The sequence below is a fragment of the Gekko japonicus genome, unplaced genomic scaffold (assembly GCF_001447785.1).
Source record: "Gekko japonicus isolate JY-2015 unplaced genomic scaffold, Gekko_japonicus_V1.1 scaffold915, whole genome shotgun sequence".
In the NCBI taxonomy this organism is placed as follows: Eukaryota; Metazoa; Chordata; class Lepidosauria; order Squamata; family Gekkonidae; genus Gekko; species Gekko japonicus.
The window spans coordinates 624966-651384 of NW_015173149.1; the positions used below are offsets into that span (position 1 = coordinate 624966).

A 26419-nucleotide genomic window follows, 5' to 3' on the forward strand; every position below is an offset into this window, starting at 1 on the left:
GGTCATCCAGCCAGGTGCAAGTGGAGGAGTGGGGGAATCAAACCCGGTTCTCCCAGATTAGAGTCCGCGCACTTAACCACTACACCAAACTGGCTCTCACACCAAACTGGCTCTCTCAGCCCCACCTACCTCCCAGGGTGTCTTTTGTGGGGAGCGGAAGGGAAAGGAGTTTGTAAGCCGCTCTGAGACACCTTTGGGTAGTGAAGGGCGAGGTATAAATCCAATGTCTTCTTCTCCTTCATCGCTCTTTGGGTGAAGAAGTACTTCCTTTTATCTGTTCTAACCCAACTGCTCAGCACTTAGGAGGGGTCTCGAGCATCTGGTAAAAGCCCAGCTCCCACGTGCTCCCTGTCTGAACAGCCTGGACCAAGGGCGGCCAAACTGACTCGGGAGCCGCATGCGGCTCTTTCACACATACAGTGCGGCTCCCAGCAGGTCGGCCAGGGATGCTAAATATCATTAGCAAAGCTTGGAGAAACGACGACTGAGGGGTGACATGATTGAGGTTTATAAGATTATGCATGGGAAAGAGCAGGTAGAGAAAGAGGTACTTTTCTCCCTTTCTCACAATACAAGAACTCGTGGGCACTCCATGAAATTGCTGAGCGGTCGGGTTAGAACGGATAAAAGGAAAGACTTCTTCACCCAAAGAGTGATGAACACTTGGAATTCACTGCCACAGGAAGTGGTGGCGGCTACAAGCATGGACGGCTTCAAAAGGAATTAGATAAGCATATGGAGCAGAGGTCCACCAATGGCTATTAGCCACAAGGTATAGATAGGCACTCTGGGGCAAGTGATGCTCTGTCTTCTTGGTGATTGGGGGGGTCAACAGTGGGAGGGCTTCTAATGTCCTGGCCCCACTGGTGGACCTCCTGATGGCCCCTGGTATTTCTGGCCACTGTGTGATACAGAGTGTTGGACTGGATGGGCCTTTGGCCTGATCCAACATTGGCGTCTCTTCTGTTCATATTCTTAAATATCATTGGACAAACAAATATCATTATCGATATCTGCTTTCACTGCTTTTGTTATTATTTTGCTGTTATTTTTTGGCAGTCCCAGTCAGTCAGTCAACCTTTATTGGCACAGATTTTTTGGCAGTCTCGTTTAATGTGCACTTGAGACAAAGCAAATTCGCATATTTCCCAGTCAACATGTGTAATATTTGTTGGTGTCTTGTGGCTCTCAAACATCTGACATTTATTCTATGTGGCTCTTCCAATCTTATGGCCTGGGTCTGAGATCCTAAACTGTACATATCTCTGAGAAGTTTATTCCCAGTACTATCAGCCACTGAGGCAATTGACTTTTTATAAGAGTTGTGTGTTTTATATGTTTTGACATGGTTTTAATTGCATTGTATTGATATTGTTGTATTATATTTGTATTGACAGAACCCGCCCTGAGCCCGTTAAGGGAAGGGTGAGATACAAATCCAATAAATAAGTTAATAAAAATAAATAAGCAAGTTTGGAGGCCCCTGGCCTGGCCCATGAAGGCAGCAGTGTGAAGCATGAGAACAGAAGAGAAGCCAATGCTGGATCAGGCCAACAGCCCCTCCAGTCCAACACTCTGTCTGTCACACAGTGGCCAGAAATACCAGGTGCCCTCAGGAGGTCCAGCAGTGGGGCCGGGACACTAGAAGCCCCTCCCACTGTTGCCCCCCCAAGTACCAAGAATACAGAGCATCACTGGCCTCAGACTGAGAGTTCCTATCTATACCTTGTGGCTAAGAGCCACTGATGGACCTCTGCTCCATATGCTTATCTAATTCCCTCTTGAAGCCGTTCATGCTTGTAGCTGCCACCACCTCCTGTGGCAGTGAATTCCATGTGTTCATCACTCCTTGGGTGAAGAAGGACTTCCTTTTATCCGTTCTAACCCGACTGCTCAGCAATTTCACGGAGTGCCCACAAGTTCTTGTATTGTGAGAAAGGGAGAAAAGTACTTCTTTCTCTACCTGCTCTATCCCAGGCATAATCTTGTAAACCTCGATCATGTCACCCCTCAAGCCGTCATTTCTCCAAGCTAAAAAGCCCCAAGCGCTTTAACCTTAGAAATTCCAACACTGCTTCTTAGCTGGTCTTTCCCATCGAGACTATCCTGTGGCCATCCTGCACAAAAAAAGAATCAGTCGTCCCAAGAACCTCAGCTGCCATTTGCAAAAGCAAAGTCCTAAAATCAGGGGCTCCTCACGCTGTCCCACTCACCCCAGTGGCAACCTACACATCTTGGGGGCATTTCGGAGTTTAGGCTGCCTGCAACGACAGACACGGATTTTTCCAGAGTGGGAACGGATCTGCCTGAAGATCCAGGGATGGTGCCTCCACTCCCTCTGATCCAGAGCCAGTTTTCTGTAGTGGTTAAGTGCGCAGACTCTGATCTGGGAGAACGGGGTTTGATTCTCCACTTTCACCTGCTGGATGACCTTGGGCAAGCCATAGTTCTGTCAGGGCTGTTCTTGAAAAAGAGTGATTTCTGTCAAGAGCTCTCTCAGACCCACCTAGCTCCCAGGGTGTCTGTCATGGGGAGGAGAAGGGAAAGGAGTTTGTAAGCCACTCTGAGACTCCTTTGGGTAGTGAAGGGCAGGCTATAAACCCAATCTCTTCTTCTTCTTCCTTGCTCAACCAGTCTGTCGTGATGTGCAGGACTCCTACGGTGTGCACCGATCACAAACGTCATTCTCCTCCTTAGGACTGGCACAGGCTCCCTGAGAAGCAAGCGCTACCTTCTGCCTCCTCTCTGTTTACAGAGGCCCTGACGACGGTCACGTGCCCCAACATGGCACTGCCCTCTAACTGGCTAAGAGTCCCGGGCACGTGCCCCCCCCAGGCCAGATGGTCAATGCTCATCCTGGCCTCTGTTCCCAGCTACTTTCCATGGGTCGCTGCCATCTGCAAGTGGGCTCTGCTATCAAGGCGGCTTATATAGTAGCTGTTACAATACAATTTCCATCTTAAACCTTTGTTTCCATAGTTCTTTTCCATTTATATGCTTTCTAAAACTATAAATGATTAAACCAATCCCTAAAAACTTCTATTATGGTTCTCGTAAAAGTACAAATTCTTTACAGTTCAAATTACGTTTACCCTCGGTTATAATAACGATAATCTGTTATTCGTGATCTTCCTTTTCACAGTTTCTTTTTTACCCGTGGCGATCAGATTCTGATGAGAAAGCAACCATTTCTGTAGAGGCCGGCATGGAAACTGGCTTACAGTATCAGATCCTAGCAAGAGGCCAGTGCCCCAAGCCGATTGTGCCAACGTAATCAGGTCCTCTCTGCCCCTTCTCTTCAGGACTGGATGCAGTCACGGTTGGGTCTTTTACTGGCTCTCCTTCAAGTGGAAGACCTTGGCGAAACAGGAATGGATGGAGAATTTCTTGCTCAGTAATCAGATAGCTCTTCTCCTTGCTGACAACAAATCCATGCCTCCGAAGACGTGGTGAGGTGCTTCAAGCAGCTGGCCAAATGAATGACCAAAGACATAGAACCATAGAATGTTAGAGATGGAAGGGACTTTGCGGGTCATCAAGTCCAACCCCCTGCACTCTGCAGGAGCAGAGCCGGAAGAGAGCCCTACGACATACCCGAAAGAGGGTTGTCCAGCCTACGCTTGAAAGCGTCCAGCAAAGGAGCATCCACCACCTCCCGAGGCAGTCTGTTCCACTGTTCAACCACGCTGACAGTTAGGAAGATTCTCCTGATAGTTAGCCGGTAACGACTCCCTTGTGATTTCCACCCATTAGATCTAGTCTTGTAATCAGGAACGAGAGAAAATAGATCTGCTCCATCTTCTACATGACGGCCCTTCAAATACTTGAAGACTGCAATCATGTCCCCTCTAAGCCTTCTCTTTCCCAGGCTAAACATACTCACCTCTTTCAGCCTTTCCTCATAAGACTTGGATTCCAACCCTCTCACCATCCTGGTTGCCCTCTTCCATCATAAGGATGGCTGACATCCCCTGGACACACAAGAGCCTTCCAGCACCTTTGTAAACACCCCTGGGGGCAGGCAACTGGTCAAGGGAGAGTACCCTGCATTGGAAGTGACTCCCCACATGGGCTAAATGAGGGCACTTCCTGTGTGCTGAGTGTTAGGAATGTTAAGATGGGACTCGGTGGAGCCCAAAGTCCACCAGCTGGCCTCCTTGTTGCAGCCATAGTGGTATGCTGCTATTAACCCTCTGTGGCTCGGCTCCAGCCCACTCGTTCCCAGCCTATGGGAACTGTAACCTGAAATCTGTCGCAATGCCCACTTTTAACTGGATTTTTACTGTTTTAATGTTAGATTTTTTAATTTATGTCTGAACCTCTGAAGACTGTAATTTATTGTATTCTATTATTGTGACAGCACTGGTACTCCCAGTAGTCATGTATGGCTGTGAGAGTTGGACCGTAAGGAAGGCCGAGTGCCGAAGAATAGATGCTTTTGAATTATGGTGCTGGAGAAGACTCTCGAGAGTCCCTTGGACTGCAAGGAGATCAGATCAGTCAATCCTAAAAAAAATCAACCCTGACTGTTCCCTGGAAGGCCAGATAATGAAACTGAAGCTGAAGCTCAAATACTGTGGCCACCCAATGAGAAGGGAGCCCTTACTGGAGAAGACCCCGATGCTGGGAAAGATTGAGGGTCAAAGAAGAAGGGGACGGCAAAGGATGAGAGGCTTAGACAGTGTTAGAGATGGTTAGAGAGTGTTATCAATGCAACGAACATGAAGTTGAGCAAACTCCAGAGGACAATGGAGGACAGGAGGGCCTGGTGTGATGTGGTCCATGGGGTCGCAAAGAGTCGGACTCGACTGTGTGACTGAACAACAACAAAATTGCGACCCGCCCTGAGCCCATTTGCAGGAAGGGCAGGATATAAATCAAAAGAAATTTTAAAAATAAAGCTGGAAGTACAGATTGGGTGGGCCTTCCGCAAGCGGTCCCTTCTCAGCCTCGGCCTTCCCATCTGCAATACGGTAATCATCCTTGCCCACCCTGAAGGGCTGTTGTGAAGACTGCAGGGACAGCAGGTGAGAAATACCTTGTCCGCAGAAGAGGCCATACAAAAAAACCCGATCCTAGTAAGAGCGAAGCAGACAAACTGCTTAATCACAGGATATGGATTTGCCTGTAGCCTGATATAAACAAGCCCACTTACGGGAGCCTTACACAGAACAGATCTAAAGCGACAGAAAGCTAGAAGATGACGTCAAGTCAAAAAAAAAAAAAGCATTTTGAGAAGAAAGCCAGATATGCCACTGGCAACATCTCCAATGCATTCCAAGTCAGAAATGACCTCATCTTTGCCAACTTTGCCACTTGTTAAACTAAGGAAATAAGGTGGAACGTGAATATTTTAAATAAATTGAACAAACTACAAGGTGGGTAGTCGTGTTTGTCTGCCTGTAGCAGGAGAAAAGAGCAAGAGTCCAGGAGCACCTTAAGCAGGGGGTGTCGAACTCACTGGAAATGTGTTATTTAAAGTTTTTAAAAAATCTTTAATTGTGTTTATCTGTGCCCTTTATAAAGTTTATATCTCCGCTACCTGGCATTACCTTTTATGACGCGCATGGCCCCGCCCAACAAGGTCTCATTTATGTCAGATCCGGCCCGCGTAACAAATGAGTTCGATGCCCCTGTAAGAGTAACAAAATTTCGGGCAGGGAATGAGCTTCCATGAGTCACTTGTATCTGAAGAAGTGAGCAGTGACTCACAAAAGCTCCTCCCCTGCTACTAATTCTGTTGGTCTTTAAGGTGCTATTGGATCCTTGTTCTTTTCTTCTGCCACGAGGACTTGATCGCCCACATTAAGTCATCCTAGTAAGTCAGGGCCCGAAGCTCAAGAAAGCACCCGTCTTTGCCTCCTGAGCAGGGGCGGATGAAGGCTCACTGGTGCCCTAAGCACTGACCAATCTTGGTGCCCCCCTCCTTTCCACACTGACCCCCAGTCCATTTTAGTGGTTGACCTGTCTGACCAGATAAAAAGAACCGTTTCTGTCAAGAGCTCTCTCAGCCCCGCCTCCCTCCCAGGGTGTCTGTTGTGGGGAGGGGAAGGGAAAGGAGTTTGTAAGCTGCTCTGAGACTCTGAGTGAAGGGCGGGGTATAAATCCAATCTCCTCCTCCTTCTCCTTCCTCTTCTTGGAGTACATGTTACAAGAAGGGAGGGCAGCAGGCCAGGGCCCCCAGCGCACAAATTCTGCTTTTTCCCTCTTGGGCTGGCCAACTGCTTTACCTGCTGCTGGTCCATAGAGCTCTTTTGTCTCTGGGCCGCTGACTGGGGAAAGGACAGACCACACAACTTGGTCACCTTGATTTGGCCTCCAGCTGTACAGTGGGAGGGCTTCTGGTGTCCTGGCCCCACTGCTGGACCTCCTGATGGCACCTGGTATTTCTGGCCAATGTGTGATACAGAGTGTTGGATTGGATGGGCCTTTGGCCTGATCCAACATTGGGGTCTCTTATGTTCTTATGTTCATATGATAACACAATATACTGTGCAAACTAAGCCAAGTTTGGGCTACATAAGGTTCTACAAGAATGCAATACAACATCTATTTTAATATTTCACAAGTTTTCATCCTTTTCCCCAACTTTGTGGTGCCCCCCCTTTGGCTCTGGTGCTCTAAGCACGTGCCTAGTCTGCTTAATGATTAATCCGCCCCTGCTCCTGAGATCTGTATGGGCTCACACCAGTATCAGGCTCATCAACGGCTGCCTGCAGAAAAGGAAAAGTGGCCTCCAAGGCAACGTTACTGAAATGCCTCACAGAAGCTCATTCCTTTGAGACCAGAGGAAGGTCACAAACAGGTGGGATAGTTAACTTCTGCAGACATGTTTGCAGGGTTGGAGTGGCCTGTGTACGTTGAAGCACGCAGCGGGGCATCAAAAAAGCAGTTCCTACCTTAAACAGATGCTCTGTTAACGTGTCGTGACTCTCACAAACTGCTGATCTGCAAAATTTAAAGAAACACACACAATTACTGCTGTTCTAGCAAACTGCTCTAGCTTCAGAACATGCACACAATAGTTTGGCTATCAGAGGAACTCAGGAAAACCACCAGAACCCTCTGTCACGACTTTTACTGCACCGTCTTTGATCGTCTGGTCCGTATGGCCTCCCCTTCGCCCATTCAGGAGGCAAGAAGGTCATTAAGTACTAACCCAGTTCTAGGAGCTTCTTAAGCATAAGCTTCCATTACGGTAACCAATGCTCCCTCTAAGCTGTGGAGTCTTGTGAGCAAGAATTCTACTTTGTGAGCTGGTGGCATTAAAGTTGTGAGCGAGCTATTTGGCTACTGCATAACTTGCCCCAGACCGAGAGTTCCTATCTATACCTTGTGGCTCAGAGCCACTGATGGACCTCTGCTCCACATGTTTACCCATAAGAACATAAGAGATGCCAACGTTGGATCAGGCCAGTGGCCCATCCAGTCCAACACTCTGTGTCACACAGTGGCCAAAAATACCAGGTGCCCTCAGGAGGTCCAGCAGTGGGGCCAGGAAACTAGAAGCCCTCCCACTGTTGCCCTCCCTCCCAGCACCATGAATAAAGAGCATCCCTTGCCCCAGACAGAGAGTTCCTATCTATACCTTGTGGCTAACAGCCACTGATGGACCTCTGCTCCACATGTTTACCCATAAGAACATAAGAGATGCCAATGTTGGATCAGGCCAGTGGCCCATCCAGTCCAACACTCTGTGTCACACAGTGGCCAAAAATACCAGGGGCCCTCAGGAGGTCCAGCAGTGGGGCCAGGACACCAGAAGCCCTCCCACTGTACAGCTGGAGGCCAAATCAAGGTGACCAAGTTGTGTGGTCTGTCCTTTCCCCAGTCAGCGGCCCAGAGACAAAAGAGCTCTATAGACCAGCAGCAGGTAAAGCAGTTGGCCAGCCCAAGAGGGAAAAAGCAGAATTTGTGCGCTGGGGGCCCTGGCCTGCTGCCTTCCCTTCTTGTAACATGTACTCCAAGAAGAGGAAGAAGGAGGAGGAGGAGGAGATTGGATTTATACCCCGCCCTTCACTCGGAGTCTCAGAGCAGCTTACAAACTCCTTTCCCTTCCCCTCCCCACAACAGACACCCTGGGAGGGAGGCGGGGCTGAGAGAGCTCTTGACAGAAACGGTTCTTTTTCAAGGACAACTCTTATCAGAACTACGGCTTGCCCAAGGTCATCCAGCAGCTGCGAGGGTAGGAGTGGGGAATCAAACCCGGTTCTCCCAGATTAGAGTCCGCACACTTAACCACCATACCAAATAAGATCCCACCCATGCGCACTGAAAACATTACTTGTGTGTATGTGTTAACGGCCATCGAGTTGCTTCTGACGTCTGGTGACCCTATGAATTAACGACCTCCAAAGCGCCCTCTCATTACCAGCCTTGCTCGGGTCTTGCAGACTTCAGTCAGTCCACCCTCCTCTTTTCCCACCACCCTCAACGTTTCAAAGCATTACTGTCTTTCCCAGTGACCCCTGTCTCCTCATAACGGGACCAAAGTACAGTAGCCTCAGTTTAGTCATTTACTTACTAATGGCATATTCAAAAAATGCCTGTGTTCTTCACAGAAAAGCTCTTTTGGGGGGGGGGGGAGAGAAACTTATGAATAATTTCACTGCCTAGGAATTTCAACTCCCCCTTCCCCGGCATGTTCGTTTCTAAAAAAAAACCCCGGCCATTGATTTCAACCTCTGTAGCCCCTCGCTACCCTTTGCCCATTGATCTGTGCCATGGCGTGTTTGTTTTAGGTCACACTCGGCACACGCCGGCTGTCTCACACCCAATACTTTTTGGCAGTTGACTTTCAGCTCTGCCATTACTGATTTCCTCACTGATGAACCCCGGGGAATCCTAGGAACACGTCGCATGGAAGCCACGGGGCTCAGACGCATGGCGGAGCAGAGCCGGGATCCTGACAACGGGACAGCTGCCCGTGGCAAGGGTTCTATCTCCTCACGCGCCACAGAACCAAGCAGGACGCAGAACCTCCCTGCCTCTTTTCTGTACTCCAGCCTCGCCGGAAGAGTCTAGACGCACGCAGCTTTCCTCAAAGCGCCTCTTTTCTCCATATCGAAACCTTCATTGGTCCTGAGGGCAACTCTTGGGATGACTCTGGGAGGTGGGGGCAGGCGGGCACAGAGTGAACATTTTGACACGAGCTAATGAGTCTGCTTTTCTCATCCTGCCGATTCTCTCAGCCACCACGATGGGAAATTTCCTCTCGTGCGACATTCGGAAGGTTATGATCCTGGGCATATTCAATCTGACAGCCAAGTGGGAAGCAAAAATTTTTTTAAAACCAGCAGAGGCCCGAGCAGGCTGCCAATAAAAGGGGCACAGCACGGCCAAAAAACAATGCCTTCAACCTCAATTTCACAGCATGACTCCTTCCCATCAACAGAGCTCCAAAGGCTATTCACAGATCCCAAGAGAACCGATGCCGCTCAGATAGACATCACCTGGGGGCAAGGGCGTGGCTCCCTCCTTAGCGCTGAGCCACCACCTCCTATATAGAAAGCCTGAACACCAGGTCGTGAGGTCACAGTAATGGCGACGAGGTGGTGGCTGAGCTCGAGAAACTCAAGCTCCAAGAGCCCCCTATTCTTGGGGAGGGGCCATGGGGAAGCAGTTCCATATTCGCACACAGGCCCTGCTGACAAAGCCTTTGTGCCACTGGCTCTGCTCGGGCTTCTGTTACTGTTCAGTTGCACGGTCAAGTCCGACTCCTTGCGACCCCATGGTGCTGCCAAAATGGAACGTAAGAACATAAGAGAAGCCAGTGTCCGATCAGGCCAGTGGCCCATCCAGTCCAACACTCTGTTGTCACAGAGCAGTTTCTGTCAGAGCTCTCTCAGCCCCACCTACCTCACGGGGTGGCTGTTGTGGGGAGGGGAAGGGAAAGAAGTTTGTAAACCGCTCTGAGACTCCTTTGGGTAGTAAAGGGCGGGGTAGAAATTTAATCTCTTTCTCTTGTCGTCTTATTATTATTATTATTTTGGTCCTTTGGGGTGTTTGTCCCAGATCCCTACTTACCTGCCCAGAGCAGGTCTCTGGAGAGGCACCATATACATTTCCTAAATTAGGAGCCAGCGTGGTGTGGTTGGGCTAAGAGCGGCAGACTCTAATCTGGAGAACCGGGTTTGATTCCCTACCTCCTCCTCCCCATGAAGCCTGCTGGGTGACCTCAGGCCAGTCACAGTTCCCTCAGAGCTCTTTCAGCCCACCTACCTCACAAGGCGCCTGTTGTGAGGAGAGGAAGGGAAGGTATTTGTAAGCCACTTTGAGACTCCTTAGGGTAGAGAAGAGTGGGGTATAAAAACCAGCTCTTCTTCTTCTTCTGAATTAGTAAATAAAATTTTGCAGATCAACCTCCATTCATCCAGGGTTATACAGGAAAGATCCAATTAGAACAGCCACAAGTCTTAGCACTACCACTAGGTCAAGGTTTCCCTTGCTCGAAAGCCAGTCCAGTCCGACTCTAGGGTTGGGGTGCTCATCTCCGTTTCAAAGCCGAAGAGCCAGCGCTGTCCAAAGACATTTCCATGGTCATGTGGCTGGCATGACTAGACACCGAGGCACACGGGACGCTGTTCCCTTCCCACTGAAGCGGTAGCTATTTATCTACTTGCAATTTCTTGCTTTCGAACTGCTAGGTTGGCAGGAGCTGGAACCAGAGACGGGAGCTCACTCCGTCATGCGGCACCTCGGGTCTCGAACTGAACTACCAACCTTCCAGCCTGCAGTTCAGCGGCTTAACCACTGAGAGACTACCACTACTACCCCTTTAATACCAGCAGCTACAACCTGAGATGCCAAACTTCCCTGGAGATGTAGAGGGAACTACCAGGTTTGCACCGTTTTCCTTAATAAGGACCGAACAAGGCAGGCTTCTCCGGGCATCTCAAAGCTGTGTCAGTATAACACAGAGGAAGCACCAGCGTGGTGTAGTGAACTAGGATCTGGGAGACCCAGGTTCAAATCCACCCACGGCCACAGAAGCTTGCTGGGTGACCTTGGGCTGATCACTCTCCGGCAGCCTAGCCTGCCTCCAATGTTCCCTCTAAGCTATGGAGCCTTGTGAGCAAAAATCCTACTTTGTGAACTACTGGCATTAAAGTTGTGAGCAAGCAACTTGGCTGCTGCATAAATTAGTTTGTTCTGGAGCCATCCTTCCTGAGCTGAGACAGAAATGTGTGATCCAGAGGCTAAAAAACTGTGAGCTAGCTCACACTAACTCAGCTTAGAGGGAACACTGCCTGCCTCCTAGTGTTGCCGTGAGGATAAAAGGGAAGAGAGGAGAACCTGTTGGGAGGAACAGGTGCACAAAGATGCGTCAGACGAAAAGGCCTCGCTGCATGCGGTTCCTGCAGTCGCAGAGAGCAGCGTCTCCCCAATTACCTCAGCTGATTGGGGTGGGGTTCCATACAAAGCAAAGAACTAACCGCAGCAAGAAGGAGTTATGGCCAGTGTTCCCTCTAAGCTGAGTTAGTGTGAGCTAGCTCACAGTTTTTTGGCCTCCAGCTCACACATTTTTTTGTCTTAGCTCAGGAAGGAGGGCTCCGGAGCAAACTGATTTATGCAGCAGCCCAATCGCTCACCCACAACTTTAATGCCAGGAGCTCACAAAGTAGACTTTTTGCTCACAAGACTCCACACCTGAGAGGGAGCATTGGTTATGGCATATTGAGTATACAGTATTCTTGCTTTTAATATAAAGAACAGTATTTACTGCACTTATTCTAGTCTCTCTGGAATCATTCCTCTGTTGTGGATGGGGAATAAAAGCCCAGAATGGCTTGCCATGGGGACACACCACGAAGCCATGACTAAGTGGTTTTAGCCCAAGTCCAAAAAGCTGCCCTCGACTGCACTGGATCTCATTTTAGGGCGCCACAGTTTCTGAAGAAGAACAGGCCAGGTCTGCGCTAAAAAGCCCTCAGTCTCTTTGGAACAATTTCTTTGGCCAGAGGAGACGGTCTCTGCCCCTGATAGTAATCCTAGCTTGGTCCAAAGGACAGAACCAGATACAATGCACCTCTTGGTGAAGCGCTATCTTCCAGCTGGGCTCTTGGCCAGCATTAGGACTTGCCAAAGCCTTAAATCAAGTGTTTACACCAAAGGCATGGCAGGCTCGCTTTCCACACAGGTCAGGCGGCCAAGTTTCGGACACATCCCTGCTCAGAATCAAGTTACTGTTCCACAGCGTGGATAAACACAAAAAATTAGTTGTCACTTGCAAATTATAGTACTTTTTTTTTTTTAAGCCTTTAAAAACACAATTGGAAGTTAAAAGAAATATGTTAAATCCTGACCTTCTTGAAATTGAGGACTGACACTTAAAGCGAAGGGATGTGATTTAAGGACATATCCTGAAAATATAAAATAATAATCTGTCCGGTGAAAGAGTGGTTGGATTCTCCAGAAGACATATGGATTAAAGCGATAGAAGGGAAGAATGAACTCTATCCTCAAGACTGGCCAATGTCTGCTGCAACAACTTGGATCAACAAGGGAAGAAGATAATGAGGAAGAAGACTGTAAAAGAGGAAGAGAAGATGAGACAACAAGTACACTTACTGATGAGGACTGGACTCTAAGATGGGGGGTGGTCCCCCCGAAAAATAAATTTGTCACTTGGGGAACAAAAAGTTTTTTAAAAATGAGATGCTAATGTTTTCTGAAGCCTGCCTTAGCAGGTTTTTTATGATCTTGTATAGCTCTTCATATAGTCAGATTGGTTGGAATTGATAATATAAGCGATAAATGGTTATCGATCACTTTCGACGCCTAAAAAAGCAAAAGAAAAACGTAATGGTTAAAAAACAAAAATGCTGTTGTATTTTAAGGAATGTATGATCTCCATCAATGTTCCCTCTAAGCTGCAGAGGCTTGTGAGCAAAAATGCTACTTTGTGAGCTATCGGCATTAAAGTTGTGAGCAGGCGATTTGACTACTGCATAAATTAGTTTGCTCTGGAGCCACCCTTCCTGAGCTAAGGCAAAAATCTGTGAGCTGGAGGCTAAAAACCTGTGAGCTGGCTTACACTAACTCAGCTTAGAGGGAACACTGGTCAGGGTTATCCGAAAGCAGACGTCGCACCAACTTTAACGGGCATACAGAACTCACTGCCACTGTGCGACAACCACCGGCACAGGGCAAAACCGTGCCAAACGGAGGAGATCAGATCTCCCTGGTATTTTTCACAGCTCAGTTGCAGGCACGTGCAGTCCTGATTTGGATCGAGGCCACGCAAGGAAGGGACAGAGGGTGAATCCTTCCACCCCTGCACGGTCAAATTATACAGATGGAAACCAGTCCCTAGAATGAGTATGAGAGACCCAAGGAAACTGGAAGAAATGCGCTAAAGAAATTATAAAGTGTACTCTATATGACAAAAAATTGAAAGTGGCAATAACAAGAAAGCAAATCTTCATAGATGAAATCCGATCTTCATACTCCTTTACTTGTTAACGAAAGGGGGGGGGAGATATCCAACTTTTGAGACTGAGCATTATTTAAGTGACTAAGTAAACCATGTATCATATTTAGCATTATGGGCTTCCACCTGGACCCTGAAACCCTATTCTATGCCATCCAGCAACCTAAATATTTATTTATTTATTTTATTCTATTTATACCCCGCCCTCCCCACAAGTGGGCTCAGGGCGGCTTACAGATTTGCTAGTGCTGATGATCGTCTATCAGTAGTTCAAATGGCATATTGTATAACATACAACCAATGCTTCTAATTCCAGGGTCTTTGGCATTGCACGGTAGTGCGGCGCATTCTCCAGGCCTAAGCCAATCCATAGCCACCGATGTTGGTGGTAGTGGGGTGGTGGCTCCTAATTGAATGCCTGGCAGAAGAGCTCCGTCTTGCAGGCCCTGCGGAACTGTAAAAGATCCCGCAGGGCCCTGATCTCCTCCGGGAGCTCATTCCACCAGTATGGAGCCACCACTGAAAAAGCCCTGGCTCTAGTAGCAGCCAACTTGACATCTCTTGGGCCAGGAAGAGTCAGGCGATGCTGTGTTCCTGACCTCATGCCATAATGTGCTAAATGCCATAATGTGCTCCGTTCTCAAATTATAACGATGACTAACAGAACTGCATAGATTCCCTCTCACTATTCTTGCTTAGTAACTACCGGTCCTTGCTTCTTACACATCATCGCAATAAGAAGATCTGCTACAACAGGAAAAGGGTGCCTGGTAGGCTTCTCACCTCCCCTTCATATGTGGTCCTAGATTAGATTGGCTAATTGAAATTGTAAGCCGCTCAGAGCCCCTAGGGGGTGAGCGGGATAGAAGTCGAAGGTTAAATAAATAAATAAGAACATAAGAGACGCCAATGTTGGATCAGGCCAAAGGCCCATCCAGTCCAACACTCTGTGTCACACAGTGGCCAGAAATACCAGGTGCCATCAGGAGATCCAGCAGTGGGGCCAGGACATTAGAAGCCCTCCCACTGTTGACCCCCCCCCCAAGCACCAAGAAGACAGAGCATCCCTTGCCCCAGAGCCCCTATCTATCCCTTGTGGCTCATAGCCACTGATGGACCTCTGCTCCATATGCTTATCTAATTCCCTTTTGAAGCCGTCCATGCTTGTAGCCGCCACCACTTCCTGTGGCAGTGAATTCCATGTGTTCATCACTCTTTGGGTGAAGAAGTACTTCCTTTTATCCGTTCTAACCCGACCGCTCATTGATTACGTTCTGTTTTGTTCAACAGGAGTTGCTTCCAAATAAGCTCACGCAAGTCTGCAGCCTTAACCTTCAAGTCAGTCATATTGCTTGGCATCCTCACATGACCACAGGATGCCAAGCAAAATGGTCTGGCTGCGTCCAGATGTCACAATAACCCAGTTTTATAAAATTATAGGTGGATTAAATTCTCATTTAAATGTCATGTCTGAGCGCAAGCCGCCCAAATGGCAGGCTGTTGGTGTCTGCTGAAGTGGGATTCTAAAGCAGGGACTTGTACCTGGCTTGTAACTGTGATGTGTCACTCCACCGCAAGACAGAAGCCCCAATATACCCAGTAGAAAAGAGGAAGAGTCCAGTAGCAGCTTAAAGACTAACAAAATTTGTGGCAGAGTATGAGCTTAAAATCATGCTTAAAACATTAACCCTCTTGCAATATTTTGTTTATTTAACCGTGCCTGATCACTGACACCTCTTGCACTGAATTAATGCATCAAAATGTCTGTGCTGTTGCAATCTTGAGTATGCTGTTCAGGTGTGTATCTGTAAGCTGCAAACCTACGATGATGCAGCAGCAGCAGAACTGAAAGGAGAAGCAGAAGACAGCCAGTTCCACTGCGGGCCTGTTAGAAGCCCTCCGGGGGCCTGATCTGGCCCCCGGGCTGCATGTTTGACACCCCTGATATAAGGCAACATTACCATACTGTCTTAATTATAAGAGATATATTATACAAGGATAGTTTGACACACAAAGCTGCCTCTCTTGCCATGAAATACGAGACCAGTATGATTAGTTTACAACAAAATGGTTAAAAACTCTTCACATTTATGATTTGCACCCTCCAGTTTAAATAAAATACACCTGCGCAGTCCACACGTTCAGCATTCAAACATTTCAGAAAAGGTATTGGGTTCCTTCCTCTAAGTGCAACAGAGCCGTGAACAAAAAAGTCACACACAAACCCCATTTATGCCGCCACCAGTCTGTAGCAACCCAACAGCGCACTCCACCACCCTCGCAGACATTCTGTGCAACCTTTGCTTTTAGCTCAGAGGAGGACTTGCAATGCCTGAGTGCAGTTATACTTGAGAAAGCCAAACCAGGAGTTCTGGACAGGCCACAGTCCACTGACGTTAAAAATAGACCCCAGTCCGAATCCAGAAACTCCCTTTTGCTTAAAAGCTGGGCTCACTCATCACGAAGACCAGGGCAGCAGCTTCCACTAACCCACCCCCACCCCAACACACAAACGGAACTCCTGGAGCCAAAGCATACAAGGGTTTTGGCTAAAGCTCTTTGGATCGTATTTCCTTTAAATAAGGTTTGGCTGTTTTCCTGCACAGTCATCCAAACTCCAGATGCTAATTTATGTTAGCGGCCCCCCTTCAAACGAGACCGACTCATCTGACCTAGCATTCTGGATGAACCCTTGCGCCCCTTTGCCCTCCTTGATCTGCATCAAGTTTTATTTTAAAATATCTGTCTCCCACCTTATCTCTTTTAACTCAAGGCGGCTGACCAAGCAACAAAGAGCATCAAACAGGCAAGATAACAAACAAGGCAAAAGCAGTACAACCCGACCTCCCCAAACCCATTTACTCTCCACAAAACGTGCTTTGAAATCACACCTTTCGGAAAACAGGGAGTGGAAAGTATCCTCCACACTCGCACTGGCAGACCATTCCAAAGGAACAACAAAACAATTGGAACTAGGAAGAAAGCAAACAGGTAGCCAGTGGAATCAATGAAGAACCAGACTTGGATGTTCCAAGCAGCTAACCCCGGACAGACAGGAGTCATCCTGCCAGATTTTGCACCAACTGAAGTTGCCAGGAGCAGTGTTCCCTCTAAGCTGAGTTAGCGTGAGCCGGGTCACAGTTTTTTAGCCTCCAGCTCGCACGTTTTTGTCTTGGCTCAGGAAGGAGGGCTCCAGAGGAAACCACTTTATGCAGCAGCCAAATCACTTGCTCACAACTTTAATGCCAGTTGCTCCCAAAGTAGAATTTTTGCTCACAAGGCTCCACAGCTTAGAGGGAGCATCGGCGACGACCTCTCCAAAGGAAGCCCCACATAAAGTGTGTTGTCCTAGTCCAATCTGGAGGGTTTTGCCAGCTAGATAGAGCTGAAAGGAGGAGCTCCTTCTGTTTATCCATCCACAAGAGCAGGTCCAAGAGAGCGCCCCAACTCCTAACTTGGTCTGCTAGCCCCTAAACCAGATCACTAAAAGTGTGGACAACGTCCAAATTCCACAGGAATCCAGCAGAGTGAAGCAGAGTTCAATACTGTATTGTTTACCAACAAGCCGCCCCCCCCCCCCCCCCCCTTGGGTTTTGCGGCCAGCAACCTTTCACTGACCGTGGAATAAACACCCCACAAAACAGCAACAAAACTGCAGAAGACGCAAAAAAAAATGGCAGCACACACTCAGCCTGAGAGGCAGCCAGTTTTAGGCATTTATATTGCAAGCCACAAATGTGATCCAGCTCTTTCGAAACTCCTGCCAAGAGGGGTTCAGGATTTATGCGGCCCAAGGTTGACCGTTCCTTATAAACTCATTCCAGCCTCGTTGGACACATGGTCCAAGAATCATCCTTAACTGCTAATTTGGTAAAATTTGAACGACTCTTTGTTGCTGGAAGCAAGGCTAAAGGGATAAATCACACTGTCAGTTCCTAACGGCCGAAGGCTCCTACTTGCCAGGCTAACGGAACCACGTCCAGCAATGACTTCAGGGAACCCTGGGAAAGACTGAGAAAGTTCACACCCATCCAGTTTCTCATCATTCACTTTCCAAACTAAACACGCCGCCTACACATTGACTCCCCCTTCTGTGAGAACACTAGGACTGAAAAGTGTAGCGGTACACAGTCCATTCCTGAATGGCTTGAACATCATAAGAGAATCCCCCTTCTCCATCCCTTCTCCAGGGCTGTCTGACATACAGTGTGAGTTCCTTAATTTCACTAAGAAGGTGCACCGTCCCAGGAGAGAGCTACACGTGACAAGGTTTATGACAAGGAGGACGACCCTCCCCATGCAGACTGTGGAACGTCAGTAGTTCAGCAGTTCGAAACCCGAGTTGCCGAATGATGGAGTGAGCTCCCGTCTCTAGTTCCAGCTCCTGCCAACCTAGCAGCTCGAAAGCAAGACATTTTAAGTAGATTCCGTGCGCCTTGGTGTTTAGCCGCGTTCCGTGCGCCTTGGTGTTTAGTCATGCCGGCCACATGACCACGGAAACGTCTTCGGACAACGCTGGCTCTTCGGCTTGGAAACGGAGATGAGCACCGCAACCCTAGAGTCGGACTCGACTGGCTTTCGAGCAAGGGAAGCCTTTACCTTTTACTGTGACCTGATATCATTACCTACGAGACTGCCTCTCCCCATATGAGCCCTGGAGGGTACTGAGGTCCTCAAATCAACATCTGTTAGTGGTTCCTGGCCCCAGGGACGTCCGGCTAGGCTCGACCAGAACCAGGGCTTTTTCTGCCCTGGCCCCTGCCTGGTGGAATGAGCTCCCATGTGAGATCAAGGCCCTGTGGGACTTACTGCAGTTCTGCAGGGCCTGCGAGACGGAGCTCTTCCGCCGGGCATTTGGTTGAGGCAGCGGATGTCTCCCCTCTCCCTTCCTCCAGCTTTTCTGGCCCTAACTTTTTCTGCCCAATCTATTCAGGCCAATTGTCCACCGGGCCTGTTCTGACTAGTCATCTGACAACTTTTATAATTATATGGTATTTTATGGGTAAATTGTTATTCTAATACTGTTTTAATTGTATATTTAACTGTTGTACACCGCCCTGAGCCTATTGGGTGAGCCCATTGGGGAGGGTGGTATATAAATCTAACAGAATAAATAAATTACACTTTGCATATGCCCCTCTGATGCCAGCCAACAACGTGGGGGTCAAATTTGAAAGGTTGAATGTATTATTGCAGAATTGACGTTAACTGATGTTTGGATGTATCGTATTCACTTCCTGGCTCAATTGTTGCTTACACTGTTGACATTGTTATTTGTATTTGTTCAAATATTTCAATTAAAAAGGGGGGACGGACCAATGTGGGGGTAAGGACCAGGGCAAGACACATCTCAACCATGTGAAGACAAAGGGAAAAGGATGAAACTTAGTGCTGGGAAGGGATTCCACAGAGACAGGATAAGACTGGGCTACCATTCGTAACAGCTGACCTACATACCTCACAGGGTTGTTGTGAGGAGAAAAATGGAAGAGAACGATGTTAAGTGACTACGTATCTCCACCGGGGAGGAAAGTGGAGTATAGATGAAGCAAATTTAAAAATTGTGGCACACAGTAGCAGAGAGCATGCCTCAAAGGTTAAAACCCTACAGTGCCGATTTAAAGGATCTGAGGGAGTATCCAGAGTAAGAGGCGGCACATTTTTAGCTGGATCTGAGGTCCAGAGTAAGAGGCGGCACATTTTTAGCTATCGCGGCCAGGGAGATCCACTGGAACATTCAGGCCAGGCCTGGCGAGGCACGACTCCCCACAGGATTTCTGGCAGTGGTGCTGGTTAAGAGCAAAGCTCCCTCTAAGCTTTGGAGTCTTGTGAGCAAAAATTCTACTTTATGAGCTACGGGCATTAAAGTCTTGAGTGAGCAGTTTGGCTGCTGCATAAACTAGTTTGCTCTGGAGCCCTCCTTCCTGAGCTAAGGCAAAACTCTGTGAGCCGGAGGCTAAAAAACTGTGACCTGGCTCACACTGACTCAGCTTAGAGGGAACACTGGCTGAGGAGCTGTCAAGCGTCAGCCGACTCTTCGGTTTTTGCGGCAAGAGATGAGGAGAGGTGGTTGGGCCACAGCCTGCTTCTGAGCAGCGGCCCTGGATTTTCTCGGTGGTCCCCCACCCAAGCAGGAAGCAGGGCGGACCCGGCTTCGCTTCTGAGATCCAATGAAATCGGGCCAGCCTGGGCCATCTAGGTCAGGGAACAGGACTCCTAGATAACTTGGTGCAAGAAGGGGGGGCGAGAGAAGGGAAACTTCCCTGATCTCTGATATAGCAACAAAGAATATGAAGAGGTTTGGTTGTTAGCAGGGGTCACCTCCCAGAAAAAGAGGTGCAGGAGCTCATTTGCATAACTCATTTGCATATGCCACACCCCCTGACAAAGGGCAGGCATGTTTAAAATAAGGCGTATGCAAATGAGTTTAAATCCCCCCCCCAACCCTTCCCCAAGTCTCTCCGCAAAAGCGGCCTGGCTGGAGATGGGAAGGGCAGGGAGGCAAGACATGTCTGGGTTCCCTGCCCGATCTTCTCCAGGTGCCCCACGGCATTTAAATCCACCACCACCCAAGTCTCTCCACAGGCGGGGGTGGGGCCTGGGTTCCTTACTGCCGGAGCGCCACTCTGGGGCGCTCCGGCAGCAAATGACCCCTGGTTGTTACTAATGCTCAACCTTTTTTCTCAAAGCTACATTATTTATTAGTTGATATAAATGGTGGGGACTGGGGATGGGAAGAAAGCTGCAGAAGCATATTGGGCATGAGCACTATATGAACATTAGAAAATTTATACATAATCAGAGATTTATTCTCTGGCACAATCTGCAACCAAGACTGAACTGATGATTATTCAGTGCCGTTTCTCCCAGTGCAGGTTGTCTAAAGTAAATCAAAATCTGTTTGGCAACTGGTTGTTTTGTTTAAACATAGGAGCTGACTTCCACCTCTATGTGGTGGACTTGTCACCAATGCTCCCTCTAAGGTGTGGAGTCTGGTGAGCAAAAATTATACTTTGTGAGCTAGTGGCACTAAAGTTGTGAGTGAGCAATTTGGCTACTGCATACATTAGCTTGCTCTGGAGCCATCCTTCCTGAGCTAAGACAAAAATGTGTGAGTCGGAGGCTAAAAAAATGTGAGCTAGCTCACACTAACTCAGCTTAACGGGAACACTGCTTGTCACTGATAGGTAGCCAAGGTAGTGGCTGCAGAATGGGTGCAATAAACGTTCCCTGCCGGGCTCTCCCCAGCTATCCTCTAAAAACTAGCCCCCAATAGTAACCAAGCCATGCCATTTGACACCAACTGGAGCTTCCAATTGATTCAAGGGCAGACCTCGTGTACAGCAGTCTAGTCTTGACATCACCGTGGCACGGATCCACATGTCCAGATCAACCGAATCAAGACAGGCAGCCCTCTTCCAGGCTAAATGGAGATGGAAGAAGTGGTTTCTTGGTTGTGATTTTGCTTTTTGTTTTGCAGCTGCATTCACCTGCTTCTCTGACAATAATGGTAGGCAGGTAATTTATATCTACTCAAAAAAGAACCTCCTCAAGAAAGCCCCTCCATTAGCATGTTCACAGCCTGGGGAACTCCTACCAGATAATGACTCAGCCCTACCCCACCTTCCTGAGTAGATACAGATTACCTGCCTACCATTTTTCTTCTCACCTTGACACAGAGAGTACTCCATCTTTCTGTGTTACACCTCTGAGGATGCCAGTCACAGCTGCTGGCGAAACGTCAGGTCCTACAAGAGCTGTGGTGGCTCAAGTGGTTAAGACGCTGAACTGCAGGCTGTGGAAGGTCGGTAGTTCAGCAGTTCGAGACCCAGGTGCCACAAGACGGAGTGAGCTCCCGTCTCTAGTTCCAGCTCCTGCCAACCTAGCAGTTCGAAAGCAAGGAATTGCAAGTAGATAAATAGGTACCACTTTGGTGGGAAGGTAACAGCGTTCCGTGCGCCTTGGTGTTTAGTCATGCCAGCCACATGACCACGGAAACGTCTTCGGACAGTGCTGGCTCTTCGGCTTTAAAACGGAGATGAGCACCGCAACCCTAGAGTCGGAGTCGACTGGCTTTCGAGCAAGGGAGCCTTTATCTTACCCCACCTTCCTGAGTAGATATAAAATTACCTGCCTACCATTTTTCTTCTCACCTCGACACAGAGAGTACTCCCATCTTTCTGTGTTACACCTCTGAGGATGCCAGTCCCAGCCGCTGGAGAAACGTCAGGTCCTACAAGGCCAAGACCACGGCCACACAGCCTGGGAAATCTACAGCAGCTAATGAACTCCGGCCGTGAAAGCCTTCAGCAATATGCTTTCGATCGAATCACGTCATCCTCACAGGGAGTCCTGTTTCATAAGTACTATTCAGAACTTCCCCCGGGTTGAAGCATTAAATGAAAAATCTCCCTGGAAAGCCTCCTCAGCGATCTTGCTTACAGCAAATATATTACAACATCGTTAAGGAACAACAACGAGCAAAGAGTGGGAATTAACACTGCATGCACAGAGCAGCACGCTCAAAGGAGCCACCGAGGAGAGTCCTTCACCGGCATCCGCTTCCTCCCGTAGATACAGCTCGGTGGTGGTGGGAAAGAGCCATCGAGTCACAGCTGACTTATGGAGACGCCGAGGGGGGGGGGTTCGAAGCGAGAGGCGTTCAGAGTTGGTTTGCCATTGCCTGCCTCCGCGCCATGACCCTGGTACTCCATGGAGGTCTCCCGTCCAAACACTAGCCAGGGTGGACCCAGCTTAGCTTCTGAGATCTGACGAGATCGGTCTAGCTTGGGCTATCCAGGTCAGGGTGAATACCATCCCAGCCCACTAGATTACTGAGGAGCAGTGTTCCCGCTGAGCTGAGTTCGTGTGAGCTAGGTAAAGGTAAAGGTTCCCTTGCTCGAAAGCCAGTCGAGTCCGACTCTAGGGTTGCGGTGCTCATCTCCGTTTCCAAGCCAAAGAGCCACCACTGTCCGAAGATGTTTCCCTGGTCATGTGGCCAGCATGACTAAATGCCAAGGCGCATAGAACGCTGTTACCTCCCCACCGAAGCGGTAGCTATTTATCTACTTGCAATTTCTTGCTTTCGAACTGCTAGGTTGGCAGGAGCTGGGGCCAGAGACGGGAGCTCACTCCGTCATGCGGCACCCGGGTCTCGAACTGCTGAACTACTGACCTTCGACAGCCTGCAGTTCAGCGTCTTAACCACTTGAGCACTATAACTCACCATTTTTAAGCCTCCGACTCACACATTTTTGTCTTAGCTCAGGAAGGACAAGAAGGGGGACCCGCGATACTAGCGGGGGGGGAAGCTCCACGGGAGGAGAAGGAAACAGCCGCAGGAGAGCCTTCTCCCCTGCCCCCCCATCCCCGGCACCCACAGCGAGGCCCGCCCCCCTCCAAGCCTTCTCCCTCTTCACCCCCCCAGCACGGGTGGCGAGACCTGAACTCAGCCCACCAAACTTTCTCCCTCCCCCCTTCCCTAGCAGCGGCGGCGAGGCCTGGCTGGCCTGCCAGCCAAGCTTTCTCCCCCCCCCCCACCGGTGGCGGGGGGGCCTAAGCTGGGAGCCAAACTTTCTCCCTCCCCCCGGGTGGCGGCGAGACCTGAATGGCTTACAGCCGCCGGCCAGCCAAGCCTTCTCCCGCCCCCTCCCTCTCTCCCTCCCTGGCGGCGAAGCCATTCTCAGAGCATTCCCTGCGCCTGCGCAAGGAACACTCTTTTACTTTTGGGGGGATTTAAATATCCCCTGCATATTTTTTCCAAGTTTTCAGATTTTTCTGCACCTATGGGGATTGCCCCAAACGTGCAGGAAAATCTCCCTGACCCACAAGTGCCCCCGATGTGCTGATTTAGATATCCGCACGGAGGGGGCATGTTGGGAATTAGATATAGAAGAAGAAGAGACTGGATTTATACCCCGCCCTTCACTACCCAAAGGTGTCCCAGAGCGGCTTACAAACTCCTTTCCCTTCCCCTCCCCACAACACCCTGTGAGGTAGGTGGGGCTGAGAGAGCTCTGACAGTAACTGCTCTTTTTTCAAGGACAGCCCTTATCAGAACTACAGCTTGCCCAAGGTCATCCACCCAGGTGTGAGTGGAGGAGTGGGGAATCAAACCCGGTTCTCCCAGATTAGAGTCCGCGCACTTAACCACGACACCAAACTCGCTCCAGAGCAAACTAATTTATGCAGCGGCCAAATTGCTCGCTCACAACTTTAATGCCAGTTGCTCAGAGTAGAATTTTTGCTCACAAGACTCCACAGCTTAAAGAGAACATTGCTGATGAGCTGAGCTAACTAACAAGTCGGCCGACGTCTTCAATACTGCTGGAGGAGACTCACACCAATCAGCCAGATCAGGTCTACAGAGGTCACTTGAAAGCCTATGAGAGGATGATGACAGTAGCAAAGATGAATTTTTTCTCTCACTACGGCTGCATCTGCTGAATCCTATCCAGCTCAACTATTTATGTAGCTTGAAAACTGATGTCTCCTAGGGTGAAGTCAGAGAGAACAATTATAAAATGGTGGCACTTTTACATGATTCTTTGTGAATAAGGTCTTTCTGATCCAATTTGCATGCTAATTTGAAAACGGATGAGGTGGTAAGAGTTGACAGCGCTGTCTAGACAAGATGATATGATTCAGAATTATCCTTCTGATGCACGCCTATGCTGACACGGTTCTTGGCATTTGTGAAAGCCACCACCTATAGATTCGTTCTTTCCTCCTCCTGGCCAGTGTTCCCTCTAGGCTGAGTTCGTGTGAGCTAGCTCACAGTTTTTTAGCCTCCGGCTCACACATTTTTGTCTTAGCTCAGGAAGGAGGGCTCCAGAGCAAACTAACTGATGCAGTGGCCAAATCGCTCGCTTACAACTTTCATGCCAGTAGCTCACAAAGGAGAATCTTTGCTCACAAGATTCCACAGCTTAGAGGGAGCATTGCAGCCAATGTCCCCTCTAGGCTGAGTTAGTGTGAGCTAGCTCACAGTTTTTTAGCCTCTGGCTCACACAGTTTTGTCTTAGCTCAGGAAGGAGGGCTCCAGAGCAAACTAACTGATGCAGTCGCCAAATCGCTCGCTTACAACTTTCATGCCAGTAGGTCACAAAGGAGAATCTTTGCTCACAAGACTCCACAGCTTAGAGGGAGCACTGGCGTCCTGGCCTATGAAATCCTGCTGGGATGAAGTTGGGATTCCATTCACTAAGGTACTGAGTTCGACTGGACAGTAACAGAGGGAAGTTTTCCTGGCCTATTGGAGATGGTTGTTAGGGAACTGTTACAGAAACCTACCTTGACAAGGCAAGGTCCACATAATCATGAGCAAACTTCACATTTGCCATGGGGGGGTGACTGAAAGGGTCAAGCAATTTTAAAAGGGGATTAGACAGATTCATGGAGCTACTAGCCATAGTGACCAAAGGGAACCTTGACATTCAGGGGCAGTCAATGTCAGGGGAAGGCTTCAGCCTCTATGCCCTGTTGTTGGCCCTCCAGAGGAACTGGTTTGCCACTGTGTGGGACAGGATGCCGGACTGGGTGGACCCTCACTGGTCAGATCCAAGAGGACTCTTCTGATGATCTTATCAGGGGAGGGTCTCGGCCTCTATGCCCTGTTGCTGGCCCTCCAGAGGAACTGGTTGGCCACTGTGTGGGACAGGATGCCGGACTGGGTGGACCCTCACTGGTCTGATCCAACAGGGGTCTTCTTATGTTCTTATCTTGGATGACAACACCAACCCCTTGATCATCTTCAACCTAACTTCAGTTCTGACTTTGGAATAGAGACATTAGTTGATGCTTTATCTTAAAAGCCATGGGGGGGGGGGGAGAAAAATAAATAAAGCACACACATTAAGTCCTCAAGACTTCAACAAGCCACTAGACAGGAGGAGCCAGAATGCATCTACACAAAACTCGTCCATGGCCACCAATGCCGCCATCTTACTGCCCAGTGTGCCTACTGGCACTGATGTCCTGCACAGCCGTTTGGCCAAGGGGAGCTCTCCCTTGCCTAAGAGTGAACACTTTGAAATAAAGCCCACAGATCCTAAGCTGCTGTGATACTGCATAGCTGCCCGACAACAAAAACATTAAGTTCTCCAAAACACTCCTCTCTTCCCTGTTTTTTTGTTCCCAGTTTCCAAGCTGTTCCCGGTGCTTGCTGCCCTATTATCTGCCATATTATTTCCCCTATTTGCCTATCAGCCGCTCCTTCACATCCCAGATTTTCAGAATGGCGGCCTGTGGCCAGTGTTCCCTCTAAGCTGAGTTTGTGTGAGCTAGCTCACAGTTTTTTAGCCTCTGGCTCACACATTTTTGTCTTAGCTCAGGAAGGATGGCTCCAGAGGCTAACCAAGTTATGCAAAGAGATGTGAAAGCCCGGAAAAAAACCAGAAAAATTCAGGAAAAAACTTTTTTTCCTGTTTTTTTCCTGAAGCCTTGTTTTGGTTTTTTCCCCCGAAAAATTGGAAAAATTGAAAAAAGAATAAAAAATTGATTATGGAACGTTTTATTTTAACATGATGAATAAAATATTTTAAGACAAGGTGTTCAAATATTTTTCAAATCATTTCTAAAAAATACGTATGGTATCAGATTGATTTAATTTCTGTGCACTGAGGACAAGCGAGTCCTAGGTTACAAACTGAACTCTCCAGTGCAAGAACAAGATGCATTTCTTCCTTTAGGAGGTGCTATTGTCACAAGAAAAAGGTTTCAGTTTTGGGGTTTCCTGCATGTGGGTGGGTATTCTGTTTGTAATAATTGTTTGGATACACTATATTTTTAATATGCTAGTTGTGATAATTTCATGCCAAGAAAAAATGTCCATAGTCATATTTTAAGTTCCTAAAGTAACAGAACAACTTTCAATCTGGAAAAGAAAAAAGAAGTGCTAATGTAGCATTTTTTTCAATTTTCCCAAAAATTTCCGGGTTCCCCCCCCCCCCCGAAAAAAAAAAAGAAAAAAAAGGGGGGGGTTTTGAG

General features: G+C 48.5%; 1 protein-coding gene across 2 annotated transcripts in view; it reads right to left on the minus strand.

The window, feature by feature from the left end:
• The window catches only part of MAP4 (microtubule associated protein 4), a 317020-nt gene that overhangs the window by 241099 nt on the left and 49502 nt on the right, over positions 1 to 26419 (minus strand). For both annotated transcript variants that reach the window (XM_015422360.1, XM_015422359.1), the window contains exon 2: positions 6900 to 6948. The gene's annotated coding sequence lies outside the window, so the exon portion shown is untranslated. The remainder of the gene's footprint in view (positions 1 to 6899; positions 6949 to 26419) is intronic.